At 42.5% G+C, this 14,644-nt stretch overlaps 1 long non-coding RNA gene across 1 annotated transcript; it reads left to right on the top strand.

Annotated features, from left to right (window-relative positions):
* Window positions 6,256-11,048, top strand: Gm41897. The gene is made up of 3 exons (XR_878162.1): window positions 6,256-6,374; window positions 9,382-9,475; window positions 10,496-11,048. It is a non-coding gene; the product is annotated as a predicted gene, 41897 (long non-coding RNA).
* The last annotated feature ends 3,596 nt before the right edge of the window (window positions 11,049-14,644 follow it).

Here is a 14,644-nt window from a genome sequence, read left to right as displayed (position 1 = left end):
CATCCCAATATCTGACCTTATTACTTGCATGTAATTAAAATGGTATAAAAGCAGATTGGGAAAAAAATAAATCTTTCTCAGCTTCAGAACTGGATGGGGTCATGCTACAATGTTGTCTAATTGTCTTTTTTCTTTTTAATCCTCACTTCTGCACTAGAGAACCTGTTGACTGACTAAGCGGGCTTGGTCAGTTCTTCTTATAAGAGTTGCCTTGCTCATGGTTTCTGGTCACAACAGTAAAACCCTAAGATACCACACAACATTCTAGATACAAAGAAAAGTGCTGCCCCAAAACAAGAAACACCAAGAAAAATGTGTGTTTGGACTAGGACAGCTGCCTCCTACTGTGAGATGGAAAGTAGTTCGTACCTTGGTAAAGAAGACTATGCACACAAGTCTATATTATCTCTTCAAGATGGTGCATCTGGATAGATTACAAGAAGATTCCATCACAGTTTTAGAATCTAGATTCCAAATCCACTTGATTTTTTTCTTTAATTTTTATTAGATATTTTCTTTCTTTACATTTCAAGTGTTATCACTTTTCCTCATTTCCATTCCCAAAACCCCTCTATCCCATCCCCCCATCCCGATGCTCACTAACCCACCCACTCCCACTTCCCTGTCCTGACATTCCCCTACACTGGGGCAGAAAGCCTTCACAAAACCAAATGCCACTCCTCTCATTGGTGTCCTACAAGGCCATCCTTTGCTACATATGTGGCTGGAGGTTTGAGTCCCTCCATGTGCACTCTTTGGTTGGTGGTTTAGTCTCTGGGAGCTCTGGGGGTACTGATTGGTTCATATTGTTGTTCGTAGGCTGCAAATCCCTTCAGCTCCTTGTGGCCTTTCTCTAGCTCCTCCACTGGGGACCTTGTGCCCAGTTCAATGGATGGCTGTGAGCATCCACTTCTGTATTTGAAGAGGACCAGTGCTCAAGGATCTGCCAAGATGCTACAGCAGCACTTCACATGATTATTATTCTGGTTCTTTAGCTAAAGTTAGCTAGGGGAGAAGGCCAGTGTCCTAGCTTTATTTTTGTCAAGAGCAGAGAGTAATGAATTAATGAATGCATGCTGGTACTTAGTTCACTTTCTTCATCTTTGAACAATTCAAGATCCCCTGACTAGAGAATGGTGCCACCCATAGTGGGCCAGTCCTTCCACTCCAATCAGCATCATTAATATCATCCCCCATAGGCACGCCCACATGATAACCTAATCTAGACAATCCCTCATTGAGACTCCCTTCCATGGTGATTGTATCAAGTTGACAATTAAAACTATTACAGGTAACCAGAGGACTTCTTCAAAGACCCTTTGAGGATGTAGCCAGGGCCTGGTCTTTTCTAGAAAGAGTCTTATGGTTTACAGATTTCACCTCAAAATATACTAGAACTCCTGCTAAGGAGCCAAAGAGAACCATGAAATAATTGCTAATAACAATTTCTCTTTTGTGTAGTTCTTGGGGTTCCATCTTTTTTTAAAAAAGAGATATTCTCTTTTTTTACATTTCAAATGTTATCCCCTTTCCTGGTTTCCCCTCTGAAAATTCCCCCTATCCCCTCCCCCCTCCCCCTGCTCACCAACACACCCACTCCTGCTTCCTGACCCTGGCATTCCCCTATACTGGGACATAGAACCTTCTCAGGACCAAGGGCCTCTCCTCCTGAGTTTCATCTTTTTTTCCAGGATAATACCAGGAACTGGGGCTATATATTGTGAACCATCAGGTCTGCCTCACCATTTCAAGAAATGAGAACCCCAATATCCTAATTTTTAAAAATACTGTTTCTAACTCCTCCATTGGGGACCCCACACCCAGTGCACATTGAGCATGGGCACCCCAATGGAAGAGTTAGAGAAAGGACTGAAGGATCTAAAGGGGTTTGCAACCCCATAGGAAGAACAACAATATCAACCAACCAGACCCACACAGAGCTTCCAGGGACTAAAACATCAACCAAGGAGTACACATGCTTCCAGATGCATATGTAGCAGAGGATGGCCTTGTCAGGCATCAGTGGGAGGAGAGGTCCTTGGTCCTGTGAAGGCGCAATAGATGCCCCAGTGTAGGGCTGGGAGGTGGGAGTTGGTGGATGGGTGGAGGAACACCCTCATAGAAGCAGGGGGAGAGGAGATGGGATAAGGTGTTTCCAGGAGGGGGAGGGGAACCAGGTAAGGGGATAACACATAATACTCTGGTTTTTTTCTTTAAATAAAAATATATGCTAGGTGTAGGATATGAACTTATGAGTTGTTGGCTAGGGAGAACAGAGTCCTCCAAACAACATAGGCTCTTTCTTGTCTTCTTGGTTGCCCACCATAACTAGATAATAAGACCCCATTGTTGAACACAATCCATACTTTGATTGTATCTCATATAGAACTCAAGTAGGAACTAAGCTGTAAGAATCTTTTCTAATGGCTGGTTGTCATGTTCTTGGAAGGTGCTATAAAAGTTTTTGGAGGAGAAAATGGTTGAATAGTCTTACTCAGACACTAGGTGTCTTAGTCAGGGTTTCTATTCCTGCACAAACATCATGACCAAGAAGCAATTTGGAGAGAAAAGGGTTTATTCAGCTTACAATTCCATACTGCTGTTCATCACCAAGGAAGTCAGGACTGGAACTCAAACAGGTCAGGAAGCAGGAGCTGATGCAGAGGCCATGGAGGGATGTTCTTCACTGGCTTGCCTCTCCTGGCTGGCTCAGCCTTCTCTTTTATAGAACCAAGATTACCAGCCCAGAGATGGTCCCACCCACAAGGGGCCTTTCCCCCTTGATCACTAATTGAGAAAATGCCTTACAGTTGGATCTCATGGAGGCATTTCCTCAACTGAAGCTCCTTTCTCTGTGATAACTCCAGCTGTGCCAAGTTGACACAAAACTAGCCAGTACACTAGCCTATCTGCCAGGCATGGTTTACCAACTAGTACAATAGTAGCATGATTCCTTTGGGGCACTCTCTTCTTGGATTTGAGACCAATCCACAGGAAGGAATCCATAACTGGTATTATAAACCTATTCAGAAACTTATGGCAGAGTACCACAACCTGTATACCATTGGGAAGAACCTTGAATGATGAGATATTGGAAAAAAAATCCTGACAGACCCATAGACAGAAGAGTGGTCTATGGCCGATGGAGATTCACCAGCTGCCTGAAAATTCAGTTCATTTATTTTATACAGGTTAATGAGGAGGTGGGTTAGTTACTCTTTTTTTGTGTTTTTTTTGTTTTTTTTTTTTTTTTTTTTTTTTTTTTTTTTTTTTTTTTTGAGACAGGGTTTCTCTTTATAGCCCTGGCTGTCCTGGAACTCACTTTGTAGACCAGGCTGACCTCGAACTCAGAAATCTACCTGCCTCTGCCTCCCAAGTGCTGGGATTAAAGGCGTGCGCCACCACCGCCCAGCCGGGTTAGTTATTCTTGATAGGAGTTCTCTTTAGGGGAGAAGTCTCAGGATACAGTCTCCTAGGAGAAGGAAGCTGTGGTTGATATTTTCTGCACAATCTCTGAACATCTGTACTCAAAGCAAGAAAGCCCTTACCATTTCCCTGAGTCTCACCTGTGAGTCTTGCTATTTCCATTGGTCTCAGGTATTGGTGTTTTTGAGATGGCTCATGTAAAAAATACACATTTATTTAGGACTTTATCTGCTCCACACACATGGGTAGATGTGGGCCCTAGGGCAAGCGGATTCTGTGGTTTTTCTAAATTGACAAAACATCAAACTGCAGTGCCTGTTCATGAGCCCCAAAAGACTACCAAGGAGCCGATTCCAATGCAGGACAGGAGGGTGAAGCCCCAAGTCCAGTCTCAAGCAATCATTTTTAGAGGTAAGCAAACAAGCAAGGGGCTTTCTAGTCTGGCAAACATCTGATTGAGGAGCTATTATGGGATTTGCCCTTTAAAATAATTGGCTGGTTCTGGGAGCCAAACCATAAACTGAACTTCAGTTTTCTTCCTGATTGGTGGTTGTTAGGAAGTGAAGTGCCAGGGGCAGGCTTGTAACCTGGAAACTGGCTTGTTGGGGAGTAACTCTACTTCAACATTAGGTCAGGCTCTCTAAGATGGAGTCTGAACCTGAGATCTGGTCTCTGAAATCCACCTTTTAAATGTTTGTGATTATACCCATAGATAAATGCTACCCTTGGCCTTAATAAAAAAAAAACTAAACTAAACTAAACAAACAAACAAAACAAAACAAAACAAAACAAAACCCTCTCTTTCCAGTGAGCCAGAGACTCATGGCTGCATAAGGTTCTTACAATAAGTGATGAATGCATGCTCAGCCCTAAAGGTCAGGAAACATTGTGAAAGATAGGACCAAAATTTTAAGAGCTAGAAAATGGGGAGAAATATCATGAAATGCTATCTTCTGCACAAGACTCAGTAGCTGCTAGTATATTGTGTCTGCACAAGAATAGACACATCAAAAGTCAGGCATTAATAGAGGAATAGCTTAGAGGGTCCTACTCCTCACTACTAATTATTTACTACTAATAGATTCATGGAAAAAGGGAAGTCATTGCTTTTGATTGTCTCCCCATGGCTCCAAGGGATAGTTTGAATCCAGTGGTCACACAAATGACCCTGGTAAAACTAAACAGGTCACAAAACCAAACCCTAAACTCATGAAGGTAAAAAACGGACTAGTTAAGAGAGTGAATGGGGGCTGAGTGGTTAAGAGCACTGAGTGGGTTGTGTCATAGGAATATTAGGGACATAAAAAAGATGTAGGGAGAGAGTAACCAGATGCATTAAATTCATGTATGAAATTGTCAAAGAGAAAACTTAATAAAAGGGGTGTTATTACCCATGTCACCTTTAGCATTTGTTTTGTTTCTATGTCTGCTTCCTCTCCATCTTTGCCTTGATGGTCTCATTTTGTTGCTTAGGCAACTTGGGGAGGGAAGGGTTTATTTAGTTTACACTTCCTAATCATCATTGAGGGAAGCCAATGCAGGAACTCATGGCAATATCCTGGCTGTGGGAACTGAAGTAGAAGCTATAAAGGAATGCTACTTAGGAGCTTGCTCTCCATGGCTTACTCAGCTTGTGTTCTTAAAGCACCCAGGACCACCTTTCCAGAAATGGTTCTAGCTTCAGTCAGGTTGTCAGCAACTATCACCACCAAGCAATAAAATAACAATAACAACAAAAAAACTAACTAGTATATGTTTGGTGCTTTCCAAGGCCAGAAAAGGATATCAGATCACCAGAAAATGGACTTTTAGATGATTTTGTGAGTAGTGGGAACCAAAGTCAGTTTCTCTGGAAAAGCAGTAAGTTCTCTTAACCATGAAGGCATCTCTCCAGTCCTTGACTTTATTTATTGTTTGAATACTTATTATCAAGTTTCCCTTTGGCTCTCTTTGTACATCATTAGTTTTGATTGGTCCTCTCCCTCACTCCTTCCTCTCTTTATCTTCTTCTACTTCTCTGTCCACTTAAATCTCTCTGCTTTTTTCCCTTCCCTTTTCATAATGCATGTTCTATTACTTCCCTCACCTTAAAGTCTCTCTTTCTCTACTTTCATGGCTCTCTTTCTAGTTTTATGGCCCTAAACACACTCTCACATATAAAAATTAGTAGCCAGGGATCCTCATCTGAGAAATAATACGTGGGGTTGATCTTTTTGACCTTGAGTTATTTCAGTTATGGTAAGTTTTTCCAGTTCCAGTTTTTACTGGTAATTTAATAATTTATTCCTTCACAGTTTAATAAAATTTTATTTGGTATATGTACCACATTTTAATTATCCATCAGTTGATGGGCATGTATACTGCTGATTTAATTTACTTGTTATAAATAGAAAAGTAATAAACATGAATGTGCAAGGACCTTTATTGTAGGGTTTAAAGAGACCTTTGGTTATTGCTAAGGCCTAGGTAACTGTTACCTGTCTAGCCTGCCTTTTCTGCTGTTAGTAATATTATAAGGAAACTTTCTCATATGTTGTTTCTGATGTTACTAGGAAACTTTTTCATGCCCAATTTGATTACACATTCTGTTACATTCTGTGCTCTTGGAAACCAATCACAATAGAAGTCAGTTTGAACTGTTTTGTATATTTAGCCACAATAAGCCTGGACCCTAACCAGCTGCCAGGCAGCACTTCCTGCTTTTGTGTATAAGCTTTTCTAGTTTTTGCTTTTATACACTGCCCCTGGGGATAGGCCCCCATGTAGAGAAACACTTGTGCCAATATAAGACACTATTTAAAATAATACTTCCATTTTGAATAGGGGTCAAGCAAAGTTTAAGTTCTCAAGATCTCCCTGGGAACTGACATCCTACTTGCCAGAAAGAGACATGGACATGGGTGCCTGACATCCTGGTTGGCAAATTTAAGACATGAATATTAGACAAGGTAAGTCCTCTGCCACAGTTGAATTCCCCAACCAATGGGAACAGAATAAGTGTACAACAAAGATATGTTCCTAAGAAAATCCCCTATCCCTAAATCCTGATTGGTTAAATAACTTGGCACAGATATTTATGGATCTCTGACTTATAGGATCTTGACTCAGCGTCTCAGTTCAGCTCCTAAGTTGACCAGTCCTTGGGCATAAGCTCAATAAATGATCCCTGTCTGACTGAGATCAGTGTTCGTGTGATTTGTGAAGCAAATCCTTGACCCCAGGATGTATATGGACTTACTTTTTCTTGTTGAGTTTTCTTAATTATGTTTGACACGTTAGAGAAAAAAGTACATAAAATTTTTGATGTGATTCTTAATGTATTAAAGAAAATAACTCAGGTAATTATATCATGAATAAAGCATAATAAAGGGAAGGTGCTTCACCTGATCCCTGGGCACCAGGCTCCTGTCACTAGCCACAGCCCCCCATAGATTTGTGGCCATCAGTCACATAAGGACAGTGCCCCAAGCCCCTCCACTTGTAGAAGACATGACCTGTGGTCACGTAGGCTCAAGACAGATCTCCATTTTAATGAGTTACCCAAAGGCCTGGAGGCTTAGACAATAAGCTTTCCTTCCCAGACACTCCTCCTTGCAGAAGGTATTTAATCTCAGGCCCACCCTGAGAAGTGGGTATAGTTTTACTCATCCACTTTCTGCCATGACAATAAATGCCTTAAAACCATGGACCGTCTCTTTTCATCGGGATCCACCCTGGGGAGCCATGGAGGCCTTCACCTATAGAGCCGCCATCTAATCTCCCTTAGAAGGCCTCTCTGTGCTCCCAGCCAGGGCTGGCACCAAGCCCAAGCCAAAGGATTCTCCACCATGGGACCAGTCAGAGCACCACCCTTTCCACCCCACCACCAACCCTGGTCCTGGGGCTAGATCCAGCCTTCGGGGTTCCTTACTCTGTTCTCACCTCTTCCGCAACACCTGGGGGTCCATGAGCCCAAGATCCAGCTGGGTCAGCCTCCTTGCAGGCCAGGGGACCCGCAAAACTGCTCCAGCTGTTCTGTGCCTCAGACTGTGCTCCCCCACCCCGGGACAGTGTCCCAAGGGCTGACCTACAGCCTATCACCCACGCAGTGACAGTGTGGGGTAAGCACGGTCAACTTCCCGTGTACTGTCTCCCTGATCAGCCAAGTCCTGTGGCAGAGCAGACGCTGGATCCATAACCCTACATGTGTGTGTATGTGTGTATCTTCTATAGAGAGAAGGGGGAGGAAGGGAACTGATAGGAGGAGGAAAGGAGACAGGATGTTGCAAGAATCTTTCTAGAATAAGCACTCTGACACCAATAAAAGAGTAATAGACACTAGTGGACCAAAGCAGGGATAGCTCCTGAAAGGTTTTGGTATGGGTTCCGATTGAGTTCCTATTTTACACTCTAAAACCACAAGTTGGGGTAGGCAAGCAAGAAAGCTTTTTCAGAAGAGTGTGTGGCAGTCAGCAGGTTGTTACAAGCAATAGCTGATAGTTTCAGCTGTTTCTCCAGGTCATTCTGTTCCAGGTAGCAAAGTCACTCTTGCCAAATATGTAATTCAAGTAGTGCTTTAAGAAAATCACTAAATAAATCAGTATCTAATAAGTAGTCTTTTATACTTTATCTACTTCAAGAACAATAAGGTAATGGGAATTGAATAAAGTCAAAATATATATGACATACTTGAACAAAAGTGTCATGAAACTCATCACTTTACACAAATATATATATAACATATATACATGTATACATATGCATATAGTTCTAATTATATATTTGAACAAAATTTTAAAACCTGATTAGAAAGCAAATCACTGGTTATAAGGGGTTATATGAGAAATAGGTAGGACACAGGATGTTTAAGTCAGGTAAACTACTCTGTATGGTATTAATATATCATGAAGTATGGTTGATAATATACATCTATCCAAAATCATACAATGTACAATAAGTACCAAATGTTAAGTCAAAGGTAAATTACATACCTTTAGTGATAACTATTTTAAAATGTAGGCTCACCAACAGTAGCAAATGTGGGGGGGGGAGTGACAATAGAGAAGGCTATGCATGTGTGGGGCAGGACATATATGTCACATTTTTATACATTTCCATTTTTTTGTGAGCCTAAAATGTCTCCAATAAAAATTGTTTAAAAAGAAAAGGAAGGAAGTGAGGGATGGCAGTGCTGCGGACTAATAAAAATACTTAGTTTCACCCATATTGAAAGAAATTAAACTTAAAGTAAGATTTTAATTCTTGGCTATCAGATTTAGATGTTCTGCTTATGATGGCCTAATTTCTATCCTGGTTGTGTAGAATAGTGCCTTTCTCTTAACACTATCACCAACACTTCTTAACCTAAATGAGATATCAATATCACTCTATGGTGGTTTGAATATGCTTGGCTCAAAGGTGTGGTACTGTTAGGAAATATGGCTTCATTGGAGTAGGTGTGGCCCTTGGAGGAAGTGTGTCACTATGAGGGTGGGCTTTAGATGTCTCCTCCTATGCTGAGGCTCCACCCATTGTTGAAGAGACCCTCCTCCTACCTGTCTGGATGTTGGTCTCTCCTGGTTGCCTTCAGATCAAGATGTTGAACTTTCAGCTCCCTCTCTTGCAAAATTCATAAGCTTTGATTTCATGATTTCATCAAAGAGAGATAAGATGATACTGGTCCCCTCCAATCCTGATCTAAGTGAACATTACTGTGACTACTACCATCAAATGATCTAAGAGCTGGTTGTAAAGAACTTTCTAGAATGTCCTAGAAGCTCTACCTCCAAAGCCATTTCTGTAGCTTGCTGCCATCATGATGTGGTATCCCCCCTGCCTCTTCTTCAGTTTTCCAGAAAATTCTTGCTTCAGCCCTAGGTATGCTAAGATACTAAAACTGATTTTATTTTCCACTCACTCTGTGAGGTTGGGCAATATCCTTTCCACAAATCTAATATTTTCTCTTCTCATCTCAAGTTCTTCTTAAGGATCCTGCAACAACTTCACTCCTAAGATAAGGCTCTTCCATCATATTGGCAAATCAGGGGTGAGGAGCAACAAAAGTCAGGAGGTAAGTTGTGGGGCCCATGGTACTCAGCCAAGTGAAAGGTAACCTTCCCTATCTTCCTTATCCAAAGACATTTGGATTGTAGGGAAATAAGTGTCAAGTCAGTGTCTTCTTATAAGATGACAGATACTTTCTCTGACTTAGAAGATGACGCTTTCCTGTTTTCTAGCAAAGACTTTCACAGAACATTGGTTAGTGCAACCACCCCCCCCAAAAAATATTAAGAGAAGAATAAAGCCTTAGAAAAACAAGGGTGAGTGTTTGGGAAAGAGGTCACTCTGTGTGTGTGTGTGTGTGTGTGTGTGTGTGTGTGTGTGTGTGTGTGTGTAAATATGCTGACTACATAGAAACCATTTCTACTAAAACTGGTATTTAAATACAAAGATACAGGTTTTAAAATATTTAAAAATAACTGTACTGATTGGTATCAGCCTTCCTGACTATTAAAGCCTCCCTGAACTGTCTATGGTATCTTTCTTACTTTGAATTTCTACACAAAATCCAGAAGCTGAAGGGTTAGGTTAATACTTGTAACAATCAAGGCTTTTAGGACTGTGCTCTAGAAATGCAGCCACCAAAATTTGTGGTCAGAAGCTGCTAGTTACAAAGTATTTTAAAAATTAACTTTATGGCCACTTCCCTTTTCCTTGTTATTTTGTTGTGTTTTCTGAGAGAGAAAGAACATAAAGGTGGGTTGGTAGGAAGGCAGGTATGATCTGGGATAAGTTAAGGGAGGGGAAAGAATGTGATCAAAATATATTGTATGAAAAAATTAAATAAAATATTTTCCATAAAAATTAACTTTATCAGCCATCACTGGAAAGAGAGGCCCATTGGACACGCAAACTTTATATGCCCCAGTACAGGGGAACGCCAGGGCCAAAAAGGGGGAGTGGGTGGGTAGGGGAGTGGGGGTGGGTGGGTGGGTATGGGGGACTTTTGGTATAGCATTGGAAATGTAAATGAGCTAAATACCTAATAAAAAATGGAAAAAAAAATTAACTTTATTTCCATTTATCCCAGGAAAAATGGATTCAGAAGTGACCTGGCCAAGATCATACAGTCAACATTAAGGGATAAATTGTATACCCTCTGAAAAATAATTCTAATTCCTAGTATCTCAAAGTGTGACTCTATTTGGAGACCAGTTCAGTTGAACAGGTTAGTGGCCTGTTTAAAGGGGGGATGGAAAAGAAACAGGCAGACAGACTAACATAAGAAACACCATATTGAAGCCACAAGCAAACTTTGGAAGAAGCCAATCCTCTTCATAATGTCCTGATGTAACCCTTCAAACTGAGAAAAAGAAATGTCTCTTGCCTATAAATTACCTGATCCATAAGTGGTATTTTGCTATAGCTGCAAGGATGGATTAAATCTGCAACACTGATATTCAAAGGTGGAACTGCTATTTCTTTCTTGCTCATCCTGACCTCAATTATGGCAAATACTCTGCCTTAAATTCTAGGTATATAAAAAGCCATGTCCAGAGAAGTTAAATAACTTGTCTGGGAATACACTGCTAGTAAGAGGCAGAAACCTGGTTGAAATAGTTGTTTACCTTTTAATGGTGGGACCCCTGTCTGATCCATTTGTTTTCCTGGTGCCCAACAAGAAAACGTGCACATAGGGAGAGCTCAGCATCTGTTTCTTGAATGGAGTAAAAGAAGAGGCAGAGAAATGGGAAAAAAAATCATGAAAGCAAATTTGTTTTTAAGTGTAACTTGACATTGCATATTGGTGCCTGATTTTAAATATGTATCACTAAGTAAATGAATTCCTTCTAAATTAAAATGAAAAATTTTGTTTTCTTTTTATTGATTGATTGATTGATTGATTACTTGATTGATTGAGACAGGGTTTCCTGTATTCCGGACTGTGAACTCTGTATATAGCAGAAGATAACATTAAACTTCTGATCCTCTTGGATGTTGAGATTACAGGATTAAACTCAGGGCTTCTTGCGCCTCCCAAACTACATCTATAGGTCCAAATTTTCTCATTTCCTAAAAAATCATGTTTAGAGTCACCATTTTGTAGAGAGGAAGGCCCTGGTACAGGCAGACAAAAAAATCACAGATTTAGAAAATTTGGCAAACTGTTTTTCTGGGTTCCTCCTGGCCCCTCTGTCCTGAGACCTGTCTGAGGAGTTTAAGGCCTGACTAGGACACGTTTACCTAAAGATATGGGCCTGTCAACTTCCCTGTCTTTGTTCAAACTGACCAACCCTAAAATTAGGAGAAGACCCTTATTCCAGCCCAACAAATACTCTTAAAAGCCCCAGCATGAGACGAGAGGCAGAGCTTTGGCTTCCTGGGTGTCCCCTCTGCTTTGTAGGAGGTCTCTGTCTCCGTGTCCCTTGCTGGGCCTGTGCACATCTTCACCTTTAACAAAAGTATTTTCCATCTGTTCTGCCTGCTGTTGTGTCTGAGATCCCCCCCCCCCCGCTGTTATCAGTTGTGCTTGAGATTTTTTTCTGCCTTTTAATTACTTAGCTTGCAGAGAAAAATGACAAAGCTGGCCCAAACACCTAGAGAGTAATAAGGAACTGAAGAGGTGGTTCCAGACTTGAACATTTAAAAGAGGAGGTGGGGAGTGAGTTTTGCACTCATGTTTTCCTGAATTCTAATTTCATGTTCTTGTCAATGTATCTGTGATCACTGAGAGCTTATTTAATTAATTGCTGTATACACACACACATACACACACACACACAAACACACTCACACACAGTCCCTCCCTCCATCCTCTCTTCCCTTCTCCTCTGAGAGGGTAGGACCTGCCCTCCCTGAAGTATCCACCTATTCTGGTGCAATAACTCTGCGGGGTTAGGTGCATGCTCTTCCGCTGAGGCCACACAAGGCAGCAGTTTTAGAAATAGCCCAAACTCCTGTTTTGGGGGAACCACATGGAGACTGAGCTTCACATCTGCTATGTAAGTGCAGGGGGACATGTTCAGCTTGTGGATGCTCTTTGGTTGGTGGCCCAGTCTCTGAGAGTGCCCAAGCATCAAGTTTAGCTGACTGTTGGTCTTCCTATGGGGTTCTTATCCCCTCTGGGTCTTCACTCCTTCCTTCAACTCTTCCATATAAGAGTTCCTAACCTCTAACCAATGTTTAGCAATGGGACTCTACATCTGTTTCAGTCAACTGCTAGGTGGAACCTCTCAGAGACGAGTTATGCTAGGCTCTTCTCTGCAAGCATAACAGAGTATCATTAATAGTGTCAAGGTTTGGTGTTTGCTCATGGGATGGATCTCTTGTTGGGTCAGTTATTGGTTGGCCATTCCCTCAGACTCTGCTCCATCTTTGTCCCTGCATTTCTTTTAGACAGGGCAAAAATGGAGCCAAAAGTTTTGTGGTTGGGTTTGTGTCCTTATCTCTCACTGGGGCTCCTGCCTGGCTACAGGAGGTGGGCTCTTCAGGTTCCATGTCCCCACTACTAGGCATCTTGGCTAAGGTCACCTGCATTGACTCCTGGGAGCCTCCTCCTATACCAGGTCTCTGGAACTTCTAGAGATACCACCCCACCCCACCCCACCCTACCACACCCCACCCCTGCCAGCTGCAGATTTCCATACATTCTCCTAGACCTCTGGACTTCTTACCTGTGTCTCCCCATACCTGATCCTGACACCCCTATTCCCCTCTGCATCCCCTCTCCCACTCAGTTCCCTTCCTCCCTCTGCCTCCTATGACTATTTTTTTCTTTTTAAATAATTTATTAGGTATTTTCCTCATTTACATTTCCAATGCTATCCCAAAAGTCCCCCATACCCTTCCTCCCATTCCCCTACCCACCCACTCCCACTTTTTGGCCCTGGCGTTCCCCTGTACTGGGGCATATAAAGTTTGCATGACCAATGGGCCTCTCTTTCCAGTATCCCGAGCTAGTATCCCGAGCTAGTATCTCGCCAGCAAGAATTCACTCGGACAACGGGATTCTTCTACGGCAAAGCTTCATTGCTTCATCTGAAGGAAGACCCCGAACAAGGAAAATGGTGCTGCTTATATACCCCACCGTGTGACATGTCAGCTCCCGATTAGCTGCTCACTTATCACCCCACTACTATGCCCTGGGATGGGCAGTGACTTGGCACAAATTTACTCTTGCACCTGCGCACATTACTTGTTTACCAGTTAGGTACAGCGGAGGCTCATGATGGCGATTGCTCACGGCTCTCCACAGACTAGGCCATCTTTTGATACATATACAGCTAGAGACACGAGCTCTGGGGGTACTGGTTAGTTCATAATGTTGTTCCACCTATAGGGTTGCAGATCCCTTTAGCTCCTTGGGTACTTTCTGTAGCTCCTCTATTGGGGGCCCTGTGATCCATCCAATAGCTGACTGTGAGCATCCACTTATGTGTTTGCTAGGCCCTGGCATAGTCTCACTAGAGACAGCTATATCAGGGTCCTTTCAGCAAAATCTTGCTAGTGTATGCAATGGTGTCAGCGTTTGGAGGCTGATTATGGGATGGATCCCTGGATATGGCAATCTCTAGATGGCCCATCCTTTTGTCTCAGCTCCAAACTTTGTCTCTGTAACTCCTTCTATGACTTTTTTATTCTCCCTTTTTGTGGGGCCGTGGGTGTGGGGGAAAGAGGGGAGTGGGAGAGAACCTGCGTCCTGCACGCTTTTCACACGGCCCTGGATGGATATCTGGCTATGTGAAGCCATTGACCACACTCAGCACGTGGTGGAGAAGGGGAAGTCCTAGGCACCAGGTTCTGGCATCCCACGCTAGATACTGCAGAGGAGCTGAGAACAGAACGGGGGACCTGGGGTGACTCAGTCAGCTCCGGGGCCGAAGGAAGGAGAGGGCAGGGGAAGGGAGATGCTGGTGTTAGATCTAGTGGGGAAACCCTCACCCAATTCCCGATTCGGTGTGCACCCAAAAAATCACGAAGGACCATCTCTTAATGTAATTACATGAGGACGTTTAATTACAGAGCTCCGGACCGACATGCATCCCACACAGGAGATAACGGATGTCGGCCACGAGGTTCGAAAGCTAGGGGTTTTTATGGGGTAAGGGGCTTAGGGGTGTGGAATTCAGCATAGTGACACACTATTGGCTTATTTAAACATTAACAGAAAGATTACATGTTAGCAAAAGGGCATCAGGACTTTGTTCCTGTGGGCTGGGGGCTTATCTTGTTCACATAG

Source organism: Mus musculus, chromosome X (genome assembly GCF_000001635.26).
Source record: "Mus musculus strain C57BL/6J chromosome X, GRCm38.p6 C57BL/6J".
In the NCBI taxonomy this organism is placed as follows: domain Eukaryota; kingdom Metazoa; phylum Chordata; class Mammalia; order Rodentia; family Muridae; genus Mus; species Mus musculus.
The sequence above is the reverse complement of the archived record's forward strand: the minus strand, read 5'-3'. Positions and strand labels throughout refer to the sequence as shown.